The sequence below is a fragment of the Hyla sarda genome, chromosome 1, assembly GCF_029499605.1.
Source record: "Hyla sarda isolate aHylSar1 chromosome 1, aHylSar1.hap1, whole genome shotgun sequence".
Lineage (NCBI taxonomy): Eukaryota > Metazoa > Chordata > Amphibia > Anura > Hylidae > Hyla > Hyla sarda.
In genome coordinates, this window is record NC_079189.1 from 106,433,763 (window position 1) to 106,453,594 (window position 19,832).

Consider the following 19,832-nt stretch of genomic DNA (forward strand, 5'->3'; position numbering starts at 1 on the left):
CACCTTTTTTTCTCCGTACAAAAGGCACTATTTTGTCGCACTGTGTGTTATTTTGCGCCTTTTGGTGGTAGAATATTTTAGTCATTCCAGATGTTTTGGAGTAGCAGTACACGCTTTTCAAGTCAGCGTATGCTGTGTACTGAAATTTTTTGTAAAAAGGTGCAAAAAAGGTGCAAAGCCACTGAAAAGTGTCTAAAACTACACCATCCCAGACCTGGCGTAGCTTTTTGGTGTATTTGAAGAGAGAAATTTGAGAAAATGTTTACCTGCACAAAATGTATCAAATGCTCTGTGAACATTTAATAAATTTGGTGCTCCTACACATTACCAGCACACAAAAAAAGGGTGTAAAAAATGCTTCACTTACACCTACAATCATAAATGTGGGCCAAAGTACTTCATAAAGGTAGTCATTTAAAACATACTTTAAATGCATTTAATGTCTTAGACATTACTTTAAATTAATTTTACTGATTTATTTTTCTTTTCTTTTTAATACAACCTTTGGTACACATGCTCATAAAAGTTGCTACTTTTTAGTGTTGACAGTAGTTTACCTGTTAGAGCAGTATTTTGAGTTTCAGAGCATCTCTTTTTTACTCTTCAAAAGGCTAAAAGAATTTTAAACTATTTTGTAGACTATGGAGAACTTCCTTTGATCATCCAGATACCTAAATACAATACAAAGATGCTTCTCCTCACCTGTCCCTACAAGGATTAAAGGTCTTAGATTAGAAAAGCATGGCTACTTTCTTCCAAAAACAGTGCCATACCTGCCTGCAGATTTTGTCTGGTATTGCTGTTCAGCCCGATTACAATAGTCCTGAGTTATAATACAAACATAACCCATGGAAAAGCGTGAAGCATTTTTATAAGAAGCATACATGTTTTTCAAACATCGTATAATACATTACATTTAATACATGAGAAAAATTCAATAAAGTAGAAATTCCTCTATTACAACAAGCTTTCGCCATGTGAATTATAGTAAAAATAGAAACCTCTTTTAAAGGTTACCTCACTTAAAATTAGGGAGTAAACATTATGGAACTATATCAACACCTTCCATTACATATACAATTTTAGGGAAGCCTGACGGGTTTCAACCATAGCCTTACTCATAGACTCTATTTAAGGATGCAGCAAAAATGTGCTAGATGTAATGATCATTGATTATTTCAATGCATAATGCTGTAATTTAATGATTTCATGTAATAAAGAAAAAAGATTTTACTTGGGACACGTTTTGTGCCAGACTTTTTATTTTTTGCTATTATTGGACACTTGTGCTGAGCTCCTGCAGCTGAATTGAGCACATCTTTAATCTAAAGAAGGGTAAGAGCTGGTTTTGCCTTTAGCTTATATGTTTCAGCTCCTTTTAGTGGTTCGCAGCAGTCGACTCCTCTCCTAACACAGAATTATACTAGGTACACAAGTAGTATTTTGCTCAGTATTTTTAGCCAAAACCAGGAGCGGAACTGGCACAAAGAAAAACTATAGAGGAAATATGTGCATAGGAACTGGCACCAAGAAAAACTATAGAGGAAAGATGTGCTTTTTTTGTGTTTGGGAACCACTCCTGGTTTTGGCTAAAAATACTGACCAAATGCAACATGTGAAACTGGTGTCTGAGGTGTTAGTTCTTATGGTTCTGTTCTGCCTTGTTTGATAATGTAATGGTACTGTTGAGAATGAGCCCTCTACAGCATCACATTGGCCATCAGAGCTAGGTTCAAGGAACTATCATGTGGGACAACTTATCCCCTATCCTGATCACAGAGGGTCTGACTGCTGAGACCCCCACGATCTCCTGCACGGCAACCTGGTAGTCCAATAGAACGGAGCGTGTTGACACTCTCCTCCATGTATTTCTATAGGAGAGCCAGAGATACCTCAACACTGTATCTCTGGCTCACCCATAGAGATAAATGGAGGTGGCAAGTCAGCCAAAGCTTAGTGCGAGGTCCGACACACCCCATTCCTGGGGAGAGCCTGGGTGTCGTGCAGGAGATCGTGGGGGGTTTCAAAATGTGGACCGCCATGATCAGATACTTATCCTTTGAATAGGGGATAAGTTGTTCTACATGATAGTTCACTTTTAAGCTAGGGCTCCCTCACCATTGGCCTTTTATCAGCCCCTGCTGCTGCTTCTCTGGTGCATCAATCTTTCGATAAAGCACTGTGCTAACAAAGATATATTGTATATACTGTAATACTGTTCATACAAAGCAATATTGTGTTTTGGGGTAAGACATATTCTGCATAGGCACAGTGCCAGTGTAGTACGTTACAACAGACATATGTATGAAAGCTTGGCATCGGCTCATTCTAAGGTGGAGTTCGGTTACGGTTTCAAAATTACAAGTTGAAAAAAGCCTCTTGAAATCATGGCAAGGAATGAAAGAGTGTAATATTGCCAAATATGCCGACAATGTTTAAAGTAATAAGTAATCTGTTATTTCTGTGCATCATGGAAACATAGACAGGATTTACATTGGCTAATTACAAGGAGCCATTTGTTTAAGCAGATTGTAATTGTTCGAGCTTCCCCATCTTTCTTATGAGGATTAGTGCAACTTGTTTCTGGGCTTATGTATATGATTTGCATCCTGTCTGGTAAATGCCATGATTGATACGGTACAGAAAATGATATATTGCCATGTGTAGAAACCTGAACTTTTCTTTGTTTGGCCTTTATTTTATTAATTCATTTATTTATGTTTTTATTTTTATTATTTTTAACTCATTTATTTTTGTTAACTTTATTTTACTTTTTTAAGAAAATTTACAAATTTTACAGCTGCACTTAGTTTTATTTTTAGTTTTTATCACAGCATATAAAACCGCTTTGATGGAATGACGTGTGAAGTAGACCTTCAACGCAGACTAGATTTTTCTGGCAACTAAAAGCTGTTAAGGTATCCATTTAACAAATATCTGTGTGATGTACAATGGCATCCACCTCCTATAGTCCCTTTGGAGATTTCTCAGCGTACAAGCTAAACATACATCATACATCACAATCATGATGTGAACAGACCAAACGCACATGGCATAGTTTCAGACCACTTGCTGTCAATCTGCATCTCGACTGTCAGGACATCTAAGATTTGCACAGATCTGTGCCTGTCTGTTGAATCTTTTTCGTGGAGACAATGATGCCACCGCGCAGATTTTTTAATTTCCAATAATAAATAAATTAACAAATAAACCTATCCCATCTGCTTCTCTAATCTAATTCTTCATTAGGCCTTACCTTCCTGCTTCATGGCTTGCAGAGAGCAAGAATTCACCACTGGTTCCTTTGTCAGAGAACATTAATAACCCCTTCACATAACATGGCATTCTAAATTGAGATTGCCATCCAATATAATTGAAGAGGATATTCAGATTAATTGAATGGGAGCCTTTCTTGTTTCCCTGATACCTCCTTGATGCTTATGAAAAATACATTCTATAGTTTATTAGTATATGCATTTTTCATGAAGCCCTTGTTTGAACATTGAAGTATGATAGCACCGCGCATAAGGAAACATTTACAGGCATCAAAGAAGTACTGTGTTGCTTCAGTAAGACCCAGTTACAGCACCAAGGATCCTTTGTTCACATAAGTATGTACAATATGCCTCACACTCCAATGCATGAAAGGGCAGCTCATCCTGAAAGACACTCTGATTAACCCTCGCCTTAAAAGATTTCTTACCGGTCTATCTAGGAAGGAAGATATGATGTGATTGTTATGGAAGCCATGATGCTCACAGCGGCTGCCGCCTGGGCTGAAATGAAGTCTGAAAACCAATTATATGTGCATTAAAGGGACACTCACACCTCTGCACACCATATTCTTGGATTAAAGCCCATGCTGTGTATTGGTGGTATGGGGGCATCTCCCTTTATTTTCAGAACATTTGATTGATTTCTTGTAGACAGCGCTGGTGTCTTCTCAGCTGTTATAGACTGCAGTCAGTTTGAGATCTCATCAAGGGGCGTCTTGTAGCATCTCTTCTCGCTATGGGAGAATGACACCTTACTACTGGTAGGATAAGAGAGACAACATTGTATTTTTTATTTTGCCGTATCCCGCAGAGAATCTAAAAGATTAGCTGGCAGGACATCATCAGAACATGATTGTAATGGAACTGAGTCTTATTATATTGCATTTTTTTCTTAATATCTAGCTTATCAAGTTTTCAGGAACTGCAGAATAAAGGGATTTATGTATTGGATATTAGTGCTGACACATGCAACCCTGCTGTACACAGACACCACACACATAAGTCCATGTCAGCACTTATCCCAATCACCCTTTTTTGTCATTTGAATGATTTTTGCAATATTGCAATATATCCCTATAAAACTATGGAAATTGAGAGATTGTAGAAATGATATGAGAATGTCCACCAACAATCATTATTGGGCTATTAGTGCAGGTATCTCCTGAGTGTAGTGAGGAAGGAGGATTTACCACTTTACCAAGGTCTAGTTGGTTGACTACAGAGAAAGTAATTTTTTTTAGTACTCAATGCAAATCCCCTCTACTTTAAAAGGGGTACTCCATTGGAAACATCTTTTCCCCTATCCAAAGGATAGGGGAAAAGATGTTAGATCGCGATGCAGCTTCTGCAATCATGGCATCATGCCATGCCCCCTCGATTCATGTCTATGGGACATAGCCGTCACGCCTCCTCCCATAGAAGTGAATGGAGGGGTCGTGGTGGCTTGCATTGACAGTCATCTGGCATGGAGCACCGAATGACAGGGTGTGCGCAGCGGAGATCGCGGGGGGTCCCCAGTGGCGAGACCCCCGCGATCTAACATCTTATTGCCTATTCTTTGGATAGGGGATAAGATGTTTCCAATGGAGTACCCCTTTAAGCTGACCATACTTATAGCATGTGTGTCAGCAGAACCTGATGATTTCAATGGGAACAGCTGACCATTCACTGTGTATGAGGGCCTTCTGACTCTTCTCTGGTGGCAAATGTAGATGGATCTGGCATATTGTAGTTCAACTGCTGGATTTTAACAGTTCTCATGGAGATAAGCTGCCAACAGAGATGTTCAGCAGCAAAACATATGCTTGCCTGAGCACCCACTGTATGGGGAGGCATTGGACCAACAGTTATTTTATTTGTATGGCCAGCTTCAGAAAAGAGAAGTAGCTTATGCTGTCTACCTCCTGACTAGAAATCTCGCTACACGAAACCTGCTTAATAGGTGATCATATACTTCACTTATTTCACAGATGAAGCCATACATATTTTAGTCGATATTGGCCGGTAAAGTTTTTCTTACTGGCCATACATGATCATTGTTACCTGAAGAAGGACAAGCAATCTTTTTGGGAATATTCTGGGAATGTTCAGGGGATATTCTACATGAACAAACATTTTTTTTTTCATCAGTATAAACCTATAAGTGCTACCTGAAATAAGTACAACTCCAGTATAGTCCAAAATTATACAATCCTTATTAAACAATAATCAAAAAAGACATAGATATTATCCCTAACCCATAAAAAACATACACCCCAAGATAAGAGCACAAGGTATACCCATATGACATTGACAGTCATTGATGTAATAGTTATGACCTTAGTTCAACTCCCACAGGAATAGTTAAACTAACCTAACAGTGGTACAAATATCAAGAACATAGGTATACAATATTATTGTAAGAGACCTGTACCTGGAGCAGACATGGTACCATGGGACCCCCGTGCTTCGTGGTTTGCACTACTTCATCAGGCTTTCGATCGAAAATGCCCAACTTCTTTTTGGACAATAAGTCTGTCATTGGTCAGCTGAAAAAGATAGTTTATTGTTAAATTTCATCTGATAAAAGATCATTTTGGTAAAAATCCTCCAATTTCATCAACTTTAGACGAGAAGAATCAAGCAGAAAAAGGATAAGTTTTAGACAACGTGAGGTCCGACCACTGTGACCTGTGAGCTGGTGTACCATGCAAGAGATTGCGGAGGGTCCCAGATAGGTGATGTACTTTTCTGCATGATATATTTCCTTTAATCTGAGGTGTATGGGCACCTTAGGAGACAGGACCAATGAGTCATTTTGATGCATTTTCTTTGTACAGTGTGTGTTTTTTTCCACAATTTATTGAAATACAACACAACATGTTTGTATAAAGTATTATGTGGAGCAGTTCATGAACTTCACAGACTTTGTGGTCTTGGTCTCGTATGCAATGGTGCCGGCCCTGGTGACAGCTCGCTGTCTAGTTGCTACAATGGAGTGGGAGCATGTAGATAAAGAGAATGTGCTGTTCAACAGTTGACAACGCTTTTGTTAGTAGACTCTTTCATTCCCTATCATTCACTGCCGTAGTCTGGGGCTAAATCCCCCCAACTGCATTTTAATTCACAAGTTACTTTGTTAGTTACTGTGGCTGCTTTGCCTAGATTATGTTTCTTGTGATGGACACTCTTTGACCCCCCCCCCCCCCCCCCCCCCGCCAGCACTGCAATAATGTCAGTAACCGCTACACTAGTGATAGTTCTTACATATTAATGTAATTGTATGAAAATAATCTGGTACTTAATCCACAGCCAGAGAGTTTTTCGTCATTGGCATCTAAACAAAAAGATGATGTAGCCTCCCTAATACATTAAATATAGTTCTTCTGTAGAAGACATGTAGGAATGTCTGTACTAAACCCAAGATGTTTTGTTTTGTAAACTTAATAGCTGTTACTATGGAAATATTGTGGGATCCTCATCCACTGTATGGTCTGCAAATCTCACTATATGAATTTCCCTATATGAACTGTCTATATGAAAATATACTTTGGAATATTGTAAATAGACATGTACATGAAATGTATCCTTAACAGTACAACACATAATCTGCATTCATTCATTTTTTTATTAGATCCCCTTGTATTTAGGCACTGCAGCACTGTTTTAGTGCACAAATATTGACTGGATCTATTTTAATTGTTTTTATTTTGACCCTTCCGGTTTATGTAAAGTACGACTGAGCTATAGTAAAAACTGACACACAGTAAGTGCAGAAGCAGAGAGGATAGAGAGAAGATAGGATAATAATTGTCCAAACACAATATTGCCTTGTCCGGGGAAAGATGGGGACAATCTCTGTGGGCAATGGAAGGGACACAAAAAGTGATAATTTCCTAGTGTTAACCATCCACAACATTTACAGTAGTAGTGAAACTGATAAGATTTGCTGTTTAAAAAATCCAAACCAAACCCATAGGGGTATGGATTTTTGTTCCGTAGCACGTTAATTTCGGTTGGGAATATGTTGCAGTTTATAGGGCCAATGGGGAAGTCAAAATCCTCAATGAGGCTAGGATTCCACTGAGGTTTTTTCCCACCAGCAAAAATGCCAGGAAAAACTGTCACAGATTTTCCCTGCGTTTTGGCAGTTATTTTTTTTTTTGGGGGGGGGGGGGGTGTTTTTTCTAGCCTTTTTCCTGGTGTGTGGAAACAGGCAGCTTTGTCCCCTGTGGCAGTTTTTTCACTGTCTTCAGGTACCACTCAGTGGGTTGGATGCTGAGCGCCCGGTCCACAGAGTGTAAGGAGATGAGGAGTGATGTACAGCATCACTACTCACCTTCCCCGGCCGTATAGTATACAGGGGGCATTGTGTTCCCGTATATAATATACAGGAGCCGGAATCCCATCACCAAACTGACAAGACTCCCTGCTCCTATAGCCCTTATGGGCGGTATACAGAATATACAGCTATAGATAGCTGTATATAGTGTATACAGAAGACAAGGTCTGCTTACCTCCCTTGCTCCCTGTCCCCGCCGGGCCCGTGTAGTTCCACCCCCTAGTGATGATGTCATTAGGGGTCGGAGCTACAGACAGGAGCCAGGCTGATAAGAATGTGAGGCTCTGTTCACATTATCCGTTTTGTATAATGTGAACAGACCCTTCTGCCAGTGTCCTCCCAGACAGGGAGACTCCAGCTGTTGCTAAACTACAACTCCCAGCATGTCCAGACAGCTAAAGGCTGTCTGGGCATGCTGGGATTTGTAGTTTTGCCCCAAATTGGAGGCTCCCTGTTTGGGAAGACATTGCATTATGGGCGCTTGTCCCAGCAGAGAGTGACAAAATTGCCTAACCAATTTTTTTGTGTTTTTTTTTCTTCTCACTTCAGATCCGTGTATGCAGAGGATTACGATGGATTCGAGTGATTACGGCGGATGAACTGGATTTTTTTTCTTTTAATAAAATGAAACGAGGGCTTTGGGGGAGTGTTTTTTTAATAAAATAATTTTTCAATGTGTTGTGTTTTTTTTTTAAATTTAATTTTCAGGCTTAGTAGTGGAGGCTGTCTTATTGATGGAATCCATTACCAATCTAGGGCTTAGCATTAGTCCCAAAAACAGCTAGTGCTAACCCCCAATTATTACCCCGGTACCCACCACCACAGGGGGTGCCGTGAAGAGCTGGTACCAACAGGCCCGGAGTGTCAAAAATGGTGCTCCTGGGCCTAGGTGGTAACAGGCTAGCGTTATTTAGAATATGGAGGGCCAGTAACAATGATCCTTGCCCACCCTGGTAATGTTAGGCTGTTGCTGCTTGGTTGGTATCTGGCTGAGAATAAAAATACGGGGAACACTATGCATTTTTTTAATTTATTTATAAAAAAAAAACGCATAGGGTTCCCCTTATTTTCATTCACAGCCAGATACCAACCAAGCAGCAAAAGCCTGATGTTACCACAATGGGCGAGGACCATTGTTACTAGCCCTCCCCAGCCTAAATAACAGACTGTTACCACCTAGGTCCAGGAGCGCCATTTTTGACGGTCTGGGCCTGTTGGTATTGGCTCTTCTCGGAACCCCTGTGGCGGTGGGTACCGGGGGAATTATTGGGAGTTAGGGTACACTGTTTTTGGGGCTAACACTAAGCCCCGGCTTAGTAATGGATTCCGTCAATAAGACGGCTTCCACTACTAAGCCTGAAAATTCAATAAAATAAAAAAAACAGGACACATTGGAAATTTTTTTTTATTTAAAAAAACACTCCCCACAGCCCTCGTTAACCATTTTATTAAAAGAAAAAAAATCCAGTTCATCCGCCGTAATCCATTGAATCCACCGTAATCCTCTGCATACACAGATCTGAACTGAGAAGAAAAAAGAAAAACACAAAAAATTGGTTAGGACATTTTTCGTGCTCTCCGCTGGGGAGAGCGCCCATAATACAATGTTAATCCAAACAGGGAGCCTCCAATTGGCCTTTGGCTGTCTGGGCATGCTGGGAGTTGTAGTTTAGCAACAGCTGGATTCTCCCTGTCTGAAAGGACACTGCCAGAAGAGTCTGTTCCCATTATACAAAATGGACAATGTGAACAGTGCCTCAGACTTAACAGCCTGGCTCCTGTCTGTAGCTCCACCCCTAATGACATCATCACTAGGGAGCGGAGCTACACTGACCCAGCCGGGACTGAAAGGAGGTATGTGGACTTCTTTATCTTCTGTATAGAATATAAACAGATAGCTGTATATATTGTTAACCACGCCAAAGGGTTAGCCTACACTGTCCAGCAGTTTAAGTTAACTCTTTACTTTCCGGGCTGGCGTATAGTGCACAGCTCAGCAAGGGTTTAAGTGAGCCAGCAATGTGTATACTGTATACACATTGCAGGCTCACTGTAAGTTCTTGCTGAGCAGTAGATATACACTATATATCTACTGCTCAGGATCAACTGTTCTCCCGGGCTCTGTAGCCGTGAGCACAGCTGAGTCCCGAAATTCACATCAGGATGATCACAACAGGTGTCTGGAGTGAAACTTGCTATGATCTGTCCCTTACTGCAGGTACTACTGCTCCCAACATGGAGCACACTCTGCTCCATGCTGGGAGCTGTAGTATCTGTACTAATAGATCTCAGCGAGTGTCACTTCTGACACCTGTTGCGACCTGTCTATTAATGCAGGTACCACATCTCCCAGCATAGAGCAGAGTGTGCTCCATGTTAGGAGTAGTAGTACCTGCAGTTAAGGTCAGATCACAGCGGGTGTCACTTCTGAAACCCACTGTGATCCTCTGGTATAAGCTATAGAAGCAACGGCAGCCGCACGTGTCTGGTGCCCTGCCCGGCACTATACTCCGCTGTGATGTGAGGTTATCACAGATCTGTATATGCCGCTGAGAGCTGTGAGTTGCCAACACTATCTGGCCAATCACAGCTCTCAGCAGGAAATATGAATCTGTGATGTGAAGAGAACTTCTCATCACAGCACAGCAGAGTATAATGCCGGGCAGGGGACCAGACATGTGCGGCTGCCGCTGCTTCTATAGCTAATACCGGAGGATTGCAGTGGGTGTCACTTCTGACACCCACTGTGATCTGTCAATTAGTACAGGTACTACTACTCCCATCATGGAACAGTGTTCCATGATGGAAGTAGTAGTACTACCTACAAAAATGTAAAAAAAAAAAGAAAAAAAGTGAAAAAAGTTAAAAACACACACATTTTATTCAACACATTATTAGAATTCATTAGTAATAAAAAGCTTAACAAAATTAATTATAAAAATTATATTTCATTTTTATTATTGTTGGCTACCTAGTTTCCCTGTTTAAAAATGTATAAAAATGTTGTTATAAAAAAGAAAAATTTTGTTAAATACAATTTTTCCCATCACTACTGTATCTTTTTTATTATTATTTTTTTTTTTAATGGTACCCTACGAAATTTTATTAAAAAAGGTATCTCCATCACTTTTTTGGATGCTAAATTCCCTAAAAAAGAATAAAAACCGCGGCAAAAATGCAAAAGTTAAAACACACATGCCATTTTTCTTGCCGTTATTTCACTCCCATAGACTTCTACGGGAGGAAAATGGCAAGATTTTCCCGATAAAAAAGCCAAACTAGAATTTTGAGGATGTTTTTGAAAACCAGTCTCTGAGCCCAAAATTGCTGAAAAACGTCCAAAGGATAAAAAAAAAAACGCCAAAATGAAAAACGCCAAGTGGATCTGGCCTTTTTCAGTTCCACTATTGACTTGCAGCTAACATCTGGCGACGGCGTTTTTTCACAGAAAAAACGCTGTGCACCAAGTGGGCGTTTTTATCAACGTTTTTGCCTGAAAAACTTCAGTGGAATTCTAGTCTCACTCTGCAATATTGCAGATTTTGCTGAAGAAGTGCTGCTGGTCTGCAGCAAAATCTGAAACTATGGATTTTTAAACACAGCAGCCCAGATGTACTGAAACTAGTTCTCAGACAGTGTAAATTTAGACTAGACAGTTTAAGAATGTGGCAATTTTAGTAAATAATGCTGGCATACTTTTGGCCCATGGTGTTGCATCTTAATCCATGTCTCCTTTAATCCAAATCACACCCCCTTTTCCAAGGATCCACCCATTTTTTGGACACTTGGGAAGTTCCTAAGAAGAATTCAAACAGGCATATCATAAATTGGGGGTGCCATAAAACTTAACCTTAATTATTTTTTTATACAAATCCCATATCAACTGTGATTCCAACATCTATGAATTAATATTTAATCTCCTTAGTAAATCATAAAATAAGACGCTTGGACTATCCAGCAAGCAACTCTCAATACTCATCTAAAGCGGCAGGTCCTGCCAGTGATCAGAAGAGGGCCTAAATCTACCTAATTGTTACAATTCAAACTTGTTTCAGGCGTAGATTGTAGCTACGGGGGGCCTGATGCAAAATCTGCAACAGGGCCCCATATGTCAATTATTGTACTGCTCTCTTATGGGGCAGATGTGTTGGGGCCCACTTAGGCTCCAGGGCCCCCGTGCGACTGCTACCTCTACAGCTAGGCCCCTGATTGTGAGCACCTATGTAGTCACATGCTGGGCTCGTAATACTGGGTTAATAGTATAGCCTGCTTTAACTTTTAAAAGATAATGGCAAATTGTAAATCCTTACAATCTTTTTGAAAAATATAAGTTTTCATGCGACCAAACCGCTTACTCACCACTCTGGAAAAGCCCGGGGATCCGGCTGTGACAGTACTAGACATGGTGCCCCCCTTTTTTATTTTCTCTATTTTGAGACCAGGTGGTTTTGTTCATTTAAAATTGGACCCCACTGTACCCTGGAATCATTGATTTGGTAATATGTAAAGGTATCTTAAATACATAATAAACATGGTGTCAGTCATGTACTCTATGACAGTTTTAGGGTCAATAATATGCCAGAAATCTAGTACAATTGCAATAGTGAATCTGCCCAAATGATTTTCTTTTTCACTTTGCATTTCTCATAGGAAAATCCACAGCAAAAAGTCGGGAACAAATCAGCACCAAAATAGATTTCTGCTGTGGACTGTGGAATTGTTAATAGAAAATTTACAGTTTAAATCACAACATTTTGTCATGTGTGGCCTTTCCCTTATAGCAAAAAGGGACAGTGGCTACTAAAAGTAAACAAAGGGAAGCAAGGTGGATATTTGTAAGGGGCCCAGATACAGCTGATGGCAGCCCTTTTGCTGTGTCTAAGGATCTAAGTGACTTCAAAGTCCATCTTGAAAAGACATTTGCTGGACACAGTCTGATTTATGTCTTCTGAGACTTCAGAACGCCGTCCACAGTTCTCAAGTGTCAGATATATTTCCTGATGATTTGGCCATTCACCTCTAGGACTGAATTGCCCCCATAGTGCTTTGGGAGCTATTTCCAATCATATGTGACCAAGTCCTGGGTTACTCTGTGATGATATTTTGAACCTAAAGTAAGACATCTGTGTCTGCAGAACTGCGGCTCCTCAAATCCCAGATCTTCCTAATCTCTGTCTGTTATGGTAAATGACTATTTATGGAAATGGCTTTAAGTTCTTGATAGATGTTGGGGTGTTTTCTCAGACCCCTGATGAATGTTATTTATATCTGGCCTTTGTAGAGTGGGATTATCTACATTTTCTGGTGAAGTCACTTGCACAAAACTCTGCAGTTTATCTGGGATGAAGAGGACATGGTACATCTGTCAGCACTGGGAGCAGAGTCTACTAAGTGCAAAGTGACTGTGCCTATAAACATTTCCTCTCGCTAGACAAATGTGAGATACACATAAGTTCACATAATATTATGTTTAAGATGATAATATGAATATATTCATTGAATTCACAAAAAAAGATTCACAGTATTAAGCTGTGCCTTTTTATGAAAAACATTTAGTCACATTATATTTTGGGTTTGTTGAAATTTACACGCAATATATAGGTTTAGAGGTTGCAGACATACCAGGTCTTTCTGAATTATGTGGGAAAAAAGCACCATATTTGTGTAATAGCTGGAGTTGGGTACCCAGATTTTCCATTGGAGTCTGAGAGCTTCACGTTATACCTATGTATATAGGGCATGTGGGCCACAGCAGCCTCTTTTCCAAGCAGTTCTACTAAGCTACAGTTAGGTCACTATATGTCTCTTTCAGTTCTATAGAACACCACACAAATGTAATATAGATGTAATAAATAAATAAAGAAATAAATATGTATCTCCCCCTATAGAATTTTTCAACACAACCACCATAACTGATGTCCACCACTGGTAGGCAGTTTATGTGTACATCCAGGAAAACTATTCATACATAGTAGACAACACACTAATAAAAGAAATTCAGCTCTGCTGCTTTATTAAATTTTTATAAAAGGTCAGTAAACAAAACAACACAACATATTTCAAATGCTACATGTGCCCTTATTCACATATTTACATATGTATGATAAACCCAAACTTTCAACTTGGATGTAGCGCACAGAGTTTCTGAAGAACACAGGTCACAGAACCTATACATGGAAAGTCACCACCCCCAGGAAAGTCAGTTTGGGTTAACACTTTTCTAATGTTAAAGCTATGAATAAGGTTCTATGTAGTGTCAGAAATGTGTTGGTTAGTATACTGACTTTTTCTAAGAATGGAATAAAGCATTAAAGTTTCATAAGGAGTTGGAAGTTATTATTCATGTGTTGCCTACCATGAAGTGTTGTCCTAGTCTGGTCTTGGTCTTGGTCTGGCTTCTTTCTGTGTGCCTACATGACAACAAACCAAGATATAGATGGATTATGAGAGTTGTGGAGTGAACATTGCCCATCGATCCTTGTTTGAATATTCATACATAAACTATACTGTGTACTAAATGCAAGAGTAGACCCACAAATGAGACACCCAGCTTGTGAGCTTCTGTTACAAAATAAGAAACCAACACTTGATAGTAGGTTTAAAAGCATTGCAACATTTAGCATTAAAGATCCATACTATAGGGCACATGCCTTATTTTGGTTTTACCTTCAACACGGTATACAAAGGCATAACAAGTGTGAGTCTACAGTCAAAAATAACTTAGCGGGTGCTCCAAGCTTTTGGGAAGAGGATCTGTCATATGAGCTAGGCTTGTTAAAGTATACAACCCCTTAATTTACAGTCTGATGAAATGTACTAGGACTTATATAGTCGTAACTCCTTTAAAAATCTCCACATGGTCTTTGCATTTGACCTTTGAACCTCCACACCCTTAGATCTTAAATATGTGAGGATCTTTCTTGCTATGTAATGCCACTGACACAGTTAATAGGTCAGTGTATTCCAAGTGGAGCTGTCATTGTGAATCAGGCTTTACATCAAAACCTGTATACAATATATATGCACCACACCGTGTGTGAACATGTCTGAGTGTTTGTGTACTTTTTAGATAGGTGGGTGGAATTTCACCATTTAACCTCTATGAAAGATATTGTGACATATGTGGGATTCAACTAGGCCTTGTTGGAGACACCAACCTGAATGTTTGTCCTTTCTGTTCTCAGCAGAATGCTTTTTTATGGCCATGCATACTCAATCTTCTTTTCAGAATTACAGTAATGAGGGAGCAGGTGACTACAAATATGATAATAATAATGAATATTTGATGATTTTCCTAGAATGTGGCAGATTGAGCTATGTTTAGAATGAAAGGTACAGTGACAGATATTCTGCATGACTAACAACATCAGACCCCATTGAATTATAATGGATTCCATTGGGTTCTGTCAAGATGTTTGTCATTTTGACAGGAAGAGTAGCATTCCATACAGTGCTTTTCTTTATGTCAAATCTGACTGAATTTTTTTGAGTTTCTAACACAAATGCTAACATAGGCTTTTACATGTATGTGTATAGGAGGTTCCCATGAGCAATGTTGGGGTTCCCTAACTATAATTCTGCATGATAAGGCTTTTGTGTTTTAACTCTTCATGTCATGGGACCTGCATATTTTGTATTATATTATATGTCTGTATTTTTGAAGCTGCAATAAGGGATTGATACCATGTTTGTTTGTCATGATACCCGGCTTCATGGCTGGTTGGTTGTGGTGTCTTTGATAAAGTTGAAAATGGTCTCACCAGCCGGTTCAAATTGGTCTCACTAGCCGGGCAGCAATTTCTAACACCTTACATCCACATTCTTACATGTTTTTCAAGCTCAAGAACTGCTTAAAAGATAACTGGTGGTGCTGGGCCACATTAGCTGTAACTTCCATATGCACAGTAGAATCTATAATACTATGGAGCCATAGTCACCACATAATGGCAACCTAACACTCCTGTAATACAGCACTGGTTATATCCTAAATCCGTCATGGGGGGAGTAGGGATCAGTACAGACCTAGATTTAGCCCCAACCACTGTCCCTACCTACTTGGAAAATCCACCCTAAACAGCAGCCTCCAACTGGGCGATGGTCCCTAAACTAAGTGCAGAAGTGTCAAGAAGCGTCAAACAGTCAAGGCCAAAAACACTCAGACAAAAAAAAGGACCAAATCAGAATACAGGAGAGTAGACAAGAGCAAGTCAAAAGGTCAGAACCAACAGGGCAACATAGTACAAAATAAGAGACAAAGCAGGCAAGGGTAAAACCTAGAGAGTGGCAAAGTGCAAAGTAAGATGGAGCAAGCAAAAGGTCAGGTCATAGTAACACAAAACAAATAGAAGGACACAGGGAAACAGGAATGGTAGTGACAGGGTGAACCTCAATTATATCACTGAGATGGAGATCAGTTTAAATCTTATCCCACCAGCTAATTGACCTGGAGCTCTCACCTTCTGATAGGCCAGCGGCACTTCAGTCATTGACAAACAGTCCTGCAACGTGCAGAACTGTTGTCAAGAGGACAAGGTAGGTTGCCCTGCATGGCAAGAAGAGGACAGAAGTGGTGCTAGAGCCAAGCAAAATACATATGTAACAGGAACACTCTCTTTTTTCTGTTGAATTAAATCAATTGCTGCTTGTTGAAAAGGGACCCTCACAATAACCAATCACAGGGAGCGAGTGGCTGCATTATCCTTGGATGGTCCATGTAGATGTTCACTTCTAAACACTTTCAAAGTTTGTTTTACATAGGCCAATTATGGGCTGAATAATATGTTCATAGAAACTCTCATTCCCGATAACTGGCCTGTGTAAAATGGTCAGCGATCGGCCATCAAATAAGAAAATGTTTGTTGATCTGCTCATTGCATTCATATATCCTTAGCCATCCACATGCATTACCCAATTAAGGGGGTACATGAGTGACAATTGAGCCCTGTAAAGACTCCTTATATGAGTGCCGATCTATTTATAGGAACGGCGAACAAGGAAACAAGGAAACACGGCGATCGATGAACAAGGAAACACTCCTTCCGCTGTTTACCAGAAGCAATAATCTTTCCTTTTGGTCCAACAGGACAATATGCTTCATGACTCTGGATGTAGGACACCATAGGCTCACAATCAATCGAGTGAGAATGGCCGAATCCAGAAGGATTGAAAAACTGTGTGTTTATTCACCCAGAAGACAGAAGTCTGATGAAGAGCAGAAACATCACAGTCCTGTCACTTTGGGAAAATAAACACACCCTTTTTTTGATACTTCTGGAGTGCAGCCTTTCTTGTTGGATTTACAAGTATATTGCAGAAGTCTGGTTCAACCCCCTAAAGCCTTGTCCCTAAACATTTATTCAGTTCTGCTCTTGCTTGAGTTGTGGACAGACTTACAGTCATGTCCGTGAGGCCTTAAAGGGGAACTCCGGTATGTGAGTACTTATACCCCTATCTACGGAATCCTGTGGATAGGTAATAAGTACTCATATACCAGAGTTCTTCTTTAAATATAAGAACATTATTAAAATCACCATAGGTAACTTTATTACAAATTATCACAATCAGTTCATTGTTTTATTACATTGAAATAAGCAAAGAATAAAACAGGACAATTTATTGTGTAAAAATCTAGGGACAATGGGGAAGATTTATCAAAACCTGTGCAGAGGAAAAGTTGACCAGTGGCAACTATTCAGATCGCTTCTTCCATTTCTTTTTAAAGATCTCTACAAAATCAACTTTTCCTTTGTACGAGTTTTGATAAATCTCCCACTCAATGTTGTCCGCCTCCTCATAGACCTTAAAGGGGTACTCCTCCCCTAGACATTTTATTCCCTATCCAAAGGACCCCCCGCAATCTCAACTGTGGCACCCCAGACATCCGTGCCATGACGGATGACTAGCGATGCGAGGCGGAGGCTCGTGACATCAATCAATGGCCGTGCCATTTCTCCTCAATGCAAGTCTATGAGAGGGGGCATGAAGGCATCACGCCTCCTCCCATAGACTAACATTGAGGGGGCGTAGCCATGACATCACGAGCGGGGCACGGCTGTGGCGTCACAAGCCTCTGGTGCTGCACCCAACGCTCTAAACGAATATCTGGTGCAACAGGGAGATCGCAGGGTCCCCAGCTGCCGGAACCCCGCAATTTGACTTCTTATCACTATCCTTTGCATAGGGGATAAGATGTCTAGGAGCGGAGTGTTTTACAAACAGTGTCTCCAGCTGATGCAAAACTACAACTCCCAGCATGAATTGCCTCTTTAATTTTTTTTTAAAGATCTCTACAAAATGAAAGAAGCGATCTGATTGGTTCCTATGGGCAACTAATCAACCTTTCCTCTGTCTAAGGTTTGATTAATCCCCCACTCAACGTTGTCCACCTCCTCATAGACCTTAATACAGTGTTTTCCAAACAGTGTGCCTCCAGCTGTTGCAAAAATTACAATTCCCAGCATGACCAGACAGCCTTTGGCATTCCAGGAATGCTGGGAGTTGTAGTTTTGAAACAGCTGGAGACATACTGTTTGGAAAACACTGTCTTAATGATTACCTTTGTTTTATGGTGGTGCAAGCTTACTAGGCAACGTTTACATTGCAAAACATTTCTTGAATACAAGGGCGGAAATTCTGCAAATACTGAGCACCGGCAGAATATGCTGTCAATAGGACCATTCCATAGACGGAAATGCATTTCTGAGTGGATTCCGCCGAAAGAATTGAAAACAATGGGACTCTGCTGCAACAGAATTTCCGAGTGGAATTGTTGTGTGAACATGGCCTTAGTGCTGACTGCATTGTCAAGTGTCTCTTGTGTGGTTCAGACCAAGGAGCTTAGTAACAGTGATATAATTCTAAGCTTGGCATCAATTGCTCATAATACTCTTATAATAATCCCAGTGTTAGTATAGTCCTATAGCACAGCCACTGGTTGGAGAATATATCTGTTTATACTCCTGAATATGCAGTTTTTAAACCCAGATAGCAACAGATCAGACATTTTTATTAATATAACACAATGTTTTCCAAACAGTGTGCCTCCTGCCGCTGCAAAACTACAACTGCCAGCATGCCCGGACAGCCTTTGGCTGTCTGGGCATGCTGGGAGTTGTAGTTTTGCAACATCTGGAGACATACTGTATATCCAGCAGCCCTGCAAAACAAAGTGTGAAATATGGCTAGAATTTTCATAATGTTTTTTTCACACATCACTACCGATACGATGCATTACATAAAATAACTGGAAGAATATAGTAAAACAATAACTATTTGCTATATGTTCTATGTTTACAAGGAAACAACACTTTGTGCAGTGGTCACTAATTTATCATGTGCGGCTTTTCAGTGAAAAGTCTCAAAAAAGTCGCATGGACCAGATATAAAAGAAATCACAGGGCAATTCAACCCTTCCCCTATATCACTCGATGCGACAATTGTGTTAATGTCTGTGCAACTTTTAATACAATTGTCGCACGGCCTGCCACTGCTCTGCGAAATTTAGCCAGAGCAGCTCATTGGGCATTCAATAATGTCCGTGCGCCATTTGATAAATTTAGCACATGGACGCCACTTTCCCGGCAACTGCTATTGCTCTTATGTGAGCAAAAAGCAAGTTGACATTTGATAAATGCCCCTCACTTAATGTATTTATCACATATGTTAAGCAGTGACCTCTCCACCCCTCCCCTTAAAAATGCAAAAAGAGTAGCTCTCACCATCTTTTTTTTTCTGTCCCTGCCTATTGCCCATCTATCCCTAACCCCCTCACTACCTTTATTTTTATTTTTTTTTACTATATTAAAAATGCCTTTTTGTCTGCCAGGCAGACTTCTCCAGCAGGCGTGATGTCACTGATGCCTGCTGGGGGGCACACTTCCGCCCTTAGTTCACCTATACAGTGTACCTCCAGGTGTTTCACCACTGCAACTTCCAGCTTGCCCTAACATCTATTGGCTGTCAGGGCATGCTGGGAGTTGTAGTGGTGAAACAACTGGAGACACACTGTGTTGAAAACAGTACATGGCCGTAGCTGACGCACATCTCGCTCCCCCGAACGCCGCCGCACAACCCGCTCCCCCCCCCCTCCGCCCGCCCGAAAAAGAATAAAGTGCAGGGCAGTCCTAGCGCAGCACTGCTTAGCAGCAGCGGCACATTAAATTTTACCTCACTCCGGGAGCCGGGGCCGGCATGCGAGGCCAGGGAGCCTGCGCGCATCCTCTTTATTCAAAACACAC

At 40.5% G+C, this 19,832-nt stretch overlaps 1 protein-coding gene and 1 long non-coding RNA gene across 10 annotated transcripts in view; one reads left to right on the plus strand and one right to left on the minus strand.

The window, feature by feature from the left end:
- LOC130357035 (uncharacterized) overlaps nucleotides 1-19,832 on the minus strand; it is a 143,144-nt gene that overhangs the window by 82,320 nt on the left and 40,992 nt on the right. For both annotated transcript variants that reach the window (XR_008889077.1, XR_008889078.1), the window contains exon 2: nucleotides 5,689-5,803. This is a non-coding gene — a long non-coding RNA (uncharacterized LOC130357035). The remainder of the gene's footprint in view (nucleotides 1-5,688; nucleotides 5,804-19,832) is intronic.
- FAT1 (FAT atypical cadherin 1) overlaps nucleotides 1-19,832 on the plus strand; it is a 251,511-nt gene that overhangs the window by 28,408 nt on the left and 203,271 nt on the right. The window lies entirely within an intron of this gene.